The sequence below is a fragment of the Mastomys coucha genome, unplaced genomic scaffold (genome assembly GCF_008632895.1).
Source record: "Mastomys coucha isolate ucsf_1 unplaced genomic scaffold, UCSF_Mcou_1 pScaffold12, whole genome shotgun sequence".
NCBI classification, from domain to species: domain Eukaryota; kingdom Metazoa; phylum Chordata; class Mammalia; order Rodentia; family Muridae; genus Mastomys; species Mastomys coucha.
The window spans coordinates 53,242,076-53,248,509 of record NW_022196894.1 but is presented as its reverse complement, the minus strand read 5'-3'; the positions used below and the strand labels follow the sequence as shown (position 1 = coordinate 53,248,509).

The window sequence follows — 6,434 nt, the reverse complement described above, 5'->3', positions numbered from 1 at the left end:
CCATCTATGGTAATTGAGAGTTTTGCTGGGTATAGTAGCCTGGGCTGGCATTTGTGTTCTTGGAGGGTGTGCACAACATCTGCCCAGGATCTTCTAGCTTTCATATTCTCTGGTGAGAAATCTGCTGTAATTCTGATAGGCCTGCCTTTATATGTTACTTGCCTTTTTTCCCTTACTGCTTTTAAAATTCTTTGTTTAGTGCATTTGGTGTTTTTATTATTATGTGATGGGAGGAATTTCTTTTCTGGTCCAGTCTATTTGGAGTTCTGTATGCTTCTTGTATGTTCATAGTTATCTCTTTCTTTAGGTTAGGAAAGTTTTCTTCTATAATTTTGTTGAAGATATTTACGGGCCCATTACATTGGGAATCTTCACTCTCTTCTATACCTATTATCCTTAGGTTTGGTCTTCTCATTGTGTCCTGGATTTCCTGGATGTTTTGGGTTAGGAGCGTTTTGCTTTTTGCATTTTTTTTGACTGTTGTATCAATGTTTTCTATGGTATCTTCTGCACCTGAGATTCTCTCTTCTATCCCTTGCATTCTGTTGGTGATGCTTGCATCTATGGCTCCTGATTTCTTTCCTAGGTTTTGTATCTCCAGGGTTGTCTCTCTTTCTGATTTCTTTATTGTTTCTATTTCCATTTTTAGATTCTGGATGGTTTTGCTCATTTCCTTCACCTGTTTGCTTGTGTTTTCCTGTAGTTCTTTAAGAGATTTTTGTGTTTCCTCTTTAAGAGCTTCTAGCTCTTTACCTGTGTTCTCCTGTGTTTCTTTGAGGGTGCTATTTATGTCTTTCTTAAAGTCCTGTATCATCATCATGAGAAGTGATTTTAGATCTGAATCTTGCGTTTCTGGTGTGATGGTGTGTCCAGGACTTGCTATGGTGGGAGAATTGGATTCTGATGATGGCAAGTGACCTTGGTTTGTGTTGTTTATTTTCTTACGCTTGCTCCCCGCCATCTGGTTATCTCTAGTGCTACCTGCCCTTGCTAAATCTTACTGGAGTACAGGCTTTTAAAGTGTGTCTTACACTTGCTTCCTTGGATTTCCTTTATGTCTGTTGTTATGTCCTCCTTTTTATTTATAATTTTCTTAATTTGGATATCTTCTTTCTTCAGTTTAGATAACTTGTAAGTGTCTATCAATCTTATTGTCTTAAAAAAAAAACCCAACTCTTTTCTTCTTTTCATTGAATAATTTTTTGTTTGTTTACATTTTCTTGATTTCAGGAAATTCTGCATTTGTTTATTTCCTCTTCCCCTTCCTTGTGGGTGTGGTTTCTTTTTGTTCTAGAGCTTTCAGATGTGCTCTTTAGTTACTAGTATAAAATCTTTTGAAATTTTTTCTGTTCTGGTTCAGTCCACTTGGTTTTCTGTATGCTTCTTGTACTTTGATAGGCATCTCCTTCTTTAGAATAAGAACATTTTCTTCTATAAGAGCAAAATTGTGTTTTTATACTGACATGTATGCATTTATTTGCCTTCGGGAAGATTGCAATTCTAGGTGCTGATATCTGGTCTTTTTTTTGGGGGTGGGGTGGGTGTTTCTTGGTTTCCATTGCCCTTTCTGGTTTTCAGGGTTGGGGGATGTGGTGGTTGTGTGTTGTCTGGTATTGAATGTACTTTGATAGGCATCTCCTTATTTAGAATAAGGACTTTTTTCTATAATTTATTGAAAATATTTCCTGAGCCTTTGATCTGAATTTCTTCTCTTCCTTCTGTTTCTATTATTCTTTGATTTGGTTTTTTCATAGTGTCACAGATTTCTTGGATGTTTTATGCCAGGATTCTTTAGATTTAATATTTCCTTTGACTGGGGCTTACCTGTGAGATTTCTATTCACATTTCTAAAATTTTCCTTTCCAGATTTCTCTCAGTTTTGAGTTTTCTTAATTGATTGTATTTCTACTTTCATGTCTTGAACGGGTTGTTCTTTTCTTTCCACTGTTTGTGTTTTCATCAATTTCTTTAAGGGATTTACCAATGCCCTCTTTAAGGACTTCTATCACGTGCACAAGGCTACTTGAATGTCTCTGTCTTGTGCTACAGTTATGTTGCAGCTCTCAGGGTCTACTGTGGTGGGCTTGCTGGGCTCAAGTGGAGATATATTGCCTGGCTGTTATTGATTATGTTTTTATGCTGACAACTAGGCATTTGGCTTTGGTAAGATTGAATTCTGGGTGCTGATATCTGGTCTTGTCTTTTTTGGGTGAGTGTTTTTCTTTAGTTTCTATTGCCCTTTCTTGTTTCCAGAAGGGTGTGGGGGTTGTGTGTTGTCTGGTAGGGAATTCTTCTGGGATCTTGGTCCCTGGGGGTTCTTGACAGAATGTGCTTCTAGGTTTTTGGTGCTGACACTTAGGAATAGGTATGGGCTGGAGGGATGTTAGGAGGTCCACAGGAAGGATGAAAGCAGGGTGTTCCATCAGGATCTGCTTAGTTTCCTGGGAATGGGATAGAGAGTGAGGAGAGGCCATGATAGGAAATACAGAGCTAAGGGGTAAAATTGGAGGACTGTTTTGGAGAAGTGAACTGTAGGAGTGAAGCTCTGAAGCTGCCAACCTGCTTTGATTCCTTAGTTGTTACTCAGGCTTGCTTGGGTGGTGGTTCCCAGGGAATGTCTGCTAGACTTGGGGTAGCAAGGTGAGTAGAGAGGAAGGTTAAAGAAGAAGATCTGTGTAATTCACTGGAGATGGGGACAGAAAGGTGGGGTATCCCACCAGAGGTAGTCTGCTAGAGTTGGAGGTGAGACTAGGGGTGGGATAGGATTAGGTACAGAGAAGAGGGCAGAGAGGTGAAGATTCCAAGTTGGGTTTTGAGGGTGAAGCGGGCAGAGAGGAAGGCGAGGGTACAGTATGTAGTATGCTACGAAGCTGGCGATGAGACTGGAGGATTTGATTTAGAAGATGGGAGGGAGAAGCGAAGATCTGCAGTCAGTCTGCCTTCTCTAGGTAGAGTCCCTGAGGAGTTCACAGGTAATGCCTACTGGTGTAGCCCTGACTAACCTGGGACTTACTCTGTAGGCCAGGCTGGCCTTGAACCTGCCTCTGCCTCCAGAGTGCTAAGACTAAAGGCATGCACCACCACTATCTGGCTTTTATCTTACTTTTTAAGTAAAATCTTTTGATTTTTGTCATTTGTTTCTATTATATATTGCTAATTTTCACACTTACGTTTTAGATTTAGTATTCTTCTTAGGGGGTAGATAGGTTCTGTGTTTCCTGCCCTTGGATCCTGCTAGGCTTGTGAGCGTTTTGATGATGAAGATGCAGTGAGAGTGACACTGGTGACCTCTCAGGCTGGGTCTCAGCAGCAAGGTACAATTTCTTGCTGCCTGTTATCGCTAGCTTTAAGCTCCTTGAGCTACCACAAAAGAAGTCTGATTACTTGTAGCCTACCAAATAGGAAGGCACGCGCATTCTTTTGCTTTTTGTTGCCGTGATAAACCATCATGATCTGAAGCAACTGGGCTGGGGTGTTATGGGGGAAGGGTTTATTTGACTTATGGTGTTATGGGGGAAGGGTTTATTTGACTTATGGATCCTGAACACAACCCATCCCTGAGGGAAGTCAGGACAGAAACCTGGAGGCAGCAGCTGAGGCAGAGAACAGAGGGAACTGTTGCTTACTGGCTTTCTCAGTTTGCTTTCTTATATAATCCAGAACAACTTGTTCAGGGATGGCACTGCCAACAATAGATTGGAGCATCCCACATCTCTCCTTAATGTAAACACCCCTCAGACAGACTGGTCTGATAGAGACAATTCTTCAAATAGGATCCTCTCTCTCCAGGTAACCCTAGCTGTGCTGTTGATTAACCAGCCCAGCATATGTTAGGGACTTTAGCCATCTGCCCCAGCTGAGTTTGTCTTTCTAGTCTCACAAGGTTAGAGAGGTGAGATTGAAAGTGGAATCTCCTATTTCTAATGTTGTGGGCATAACCTTTGAGTTACTCTACAGTTCCCAGAGACTTTGTAGCTAAAGTTTCAGATGTCTGTGATCAGAGACGGAGCATCTCCTGCATTTCCTGTTAAAATTCGAACCATCAGAACGAGAAACACAATAACACATGTCTTATGCCAGCGTGTTCCCAGCTGGTTTGTTATGCATCTAGGTAACCAAACTAATACATAATAATAATGATAGTAACATTAATGCTCCCACAAGGCCACTCTTCCTTGATCTACTAACAACTGCTTATTTGCAAAGGACAAGAAATTTGTTTGGCTAGAGACAGGTTTGCCCAGTAACTTCTGGGCTTGAGTTTGGCTTAGAGTCTTTGAAAAATGGCTGCCAGACTGAGCTGAAAGAAACGTTTTAAAGATTTAACTGTCTCTGGCCACTTAAGTCATCTTGAAAGTCAACAATGGCCCCAATGACAGATTCGTTCTTCACAGATAGATTTCCTCCTTCTGTGGTTAGTGGGTCAGTAACTCAAACAGCAAAGATTTAAAACTAAACAGTCTAAAGCAATACAATCCAAAGATAGACTAATTCCAAGGGCTGAGAGTGGGAAAATATTAAAAGGTTTTGTTTTCTATAATTAAACCATTATGTTTCTAAAAAGGCAGAAAACTTTGAAGGTACAGTAAACACACTGCAACCAGACACATTAGTCTTGAACTTGAGCTGCTTGTTGAGTGGCCAGCTGCCATGCACAATGCAAAGTATACACACTGGTGTGCTCAGAACCAAGATGCCCGTGAACTCTTGACCTGACGAGGGCTCTGACCCACGGTTAAGAAGCTAGGGTCTGGGGAAATAGTGCCTTTTGCCTAACTCTGGCCTATTCATTTGCTTTTGAACAAAACCCAAAGAGTATTTTCTCCCTCCCTGCATGAACTGTTCCTTTTAAAATGTATTCTGAGCTAGTCTAAATTTGCTTCTGTGTGGTTTTTAGGAAAGGCAGCCTTATGGGAGCTGGATTCCAACTCTGCCAACACCTGAGCCTGGCCTTTTCCCACTGAGGTATTAGAGGGCTTTGTCCAGGAAGTCTATGAGAGTAATGAATGATAATCTGTTTAACAAGGACTTTAGCACTTTTACCTCCATGGTTGCTATAAAACAGAACTCTATTCTTCATCCCATGTCTGCAATTAGTTCCTCTTCATTGATACCATCCCTCCCATGTACTCAAATCCTTGACTAAACTCACCAGTAGTCCTTATTCTATTTATTTGTAGGATAAATCAAGCAGACTACTTAATAAGGCTGCCTCTGAACTACACTCACTTAAGCAGTTCTAGAGTGCTTTCAGCTTTTATAGGGGAAATCCCTGAATCAATTGAGCTTTGGTAAGGAAAGAACGCTTGACCATAAAATGGGTGATTTCAGTTAGTTCTGTTTCTAACATGGCCTTTCGGTTTCTTCAGCTTCACTCTCTTCTTCTTCAACAATGAGAAGAGTCTGCTGCTGTCCCTTCCTTTGTCCTTGCTTGGCTCCCTGTCACTTGTTTTCCTCATCTCAGCCATGATGGCCTCTGAGGGCACACGTCTATTTGCGGTGAATCTCCTTCGGGTAGCACGGTGCTAGTGCATTCCATTGGAAAGGAAATTCCTTGAAGCAGGGACTTGGTCATTTGTGAACGTGGATTGGCAACACCTGGAATCGAGGATGGGCTGTAGCTGGTGCCAACTAAGCATGTGCAGAAAACCTGAGTTCATGAAGGAGTAAGTGAGAGAAATAAAAAAAAAGTTATTGTGAAAGAAGGGAAACTGGGTTTATATGTGCTTCTTAGTAAATGTTGATTTTAACGAAGCTGAGTTGAACTTTGTGGAATAAAAAAGGACAAGGAAAGAAATGGGGACAGGGAGAGAGTCAGGGATGCAGGAGGGATCATAGGAAGATGGTGGGAGGTGTAGGTGATCAGTGGTGTGCTTATTTGTCCAAACTAGCAGGAAAGGACTTATTAAGTCTGAAAAAGTCAATGTCTTAGGTGCACACCTAGAAGAAGATTGTATGAATGAAATTTTTTTTTAGTTTAAAAATTATATGAATATTCATGTTTTCCCAGCACATATGTATGTACACCATATGCATGCTTGGTACCCAGGAGGTCAGAAAAAGGCATTGGATTCCCTAGAAGTGGTACTACAGGTGGTTGTGAGCTGCTGAGTGGCCGCTGGAAATAGAACCTGGGTCCTCTGCAAGAGCTGTAAGTGTTCTTAACTGACAAGCCTTTTCTCTAACTCCTTTATGAATGCTTTTAGAGCTTTTCTGACTAACAATAAATTGGTGAAATGTTTTCAAAGAGCTTGATAAGTGAGGGAAAGATTGTTGACACTTAATACACACTTAAGCCAGGCTTGGCAGCTCATATCTGCACCTGGGAGGCCGAGGCAGGAGAGGAGGGTCAGGAGGTCAAAGTCATCCTTGGCTGCAGAGAGTGAGTTTAAAGCCAGGATGGGCTATAGGAGACCTTGTTCCAAAAAATAAAA

General features: G+C 41.3%; 1 long non-coding RNA gene across 1 annotated transcript in view; it reads right to left on the bottom strand.

Annotated features, from left to right (window-relative positions):
* Positions 1-4,609: 4,609 nt before the first annotated feature.
* The window catches only part of LOC116086458, a 3,148-nt gene continuing 1,323 nt past the window's right edge, over positions 4,610-6,434 (bottom strand). The window contains exon 2 of the long non-coding RNA XR_004116940.1: positions 4,610-5,650. This is a non-coding gene — a long non-coding RNA (uncharacterized LOC116086458). The remainder of the gene's footprint in view (positions 5,651-6,434) is intronic.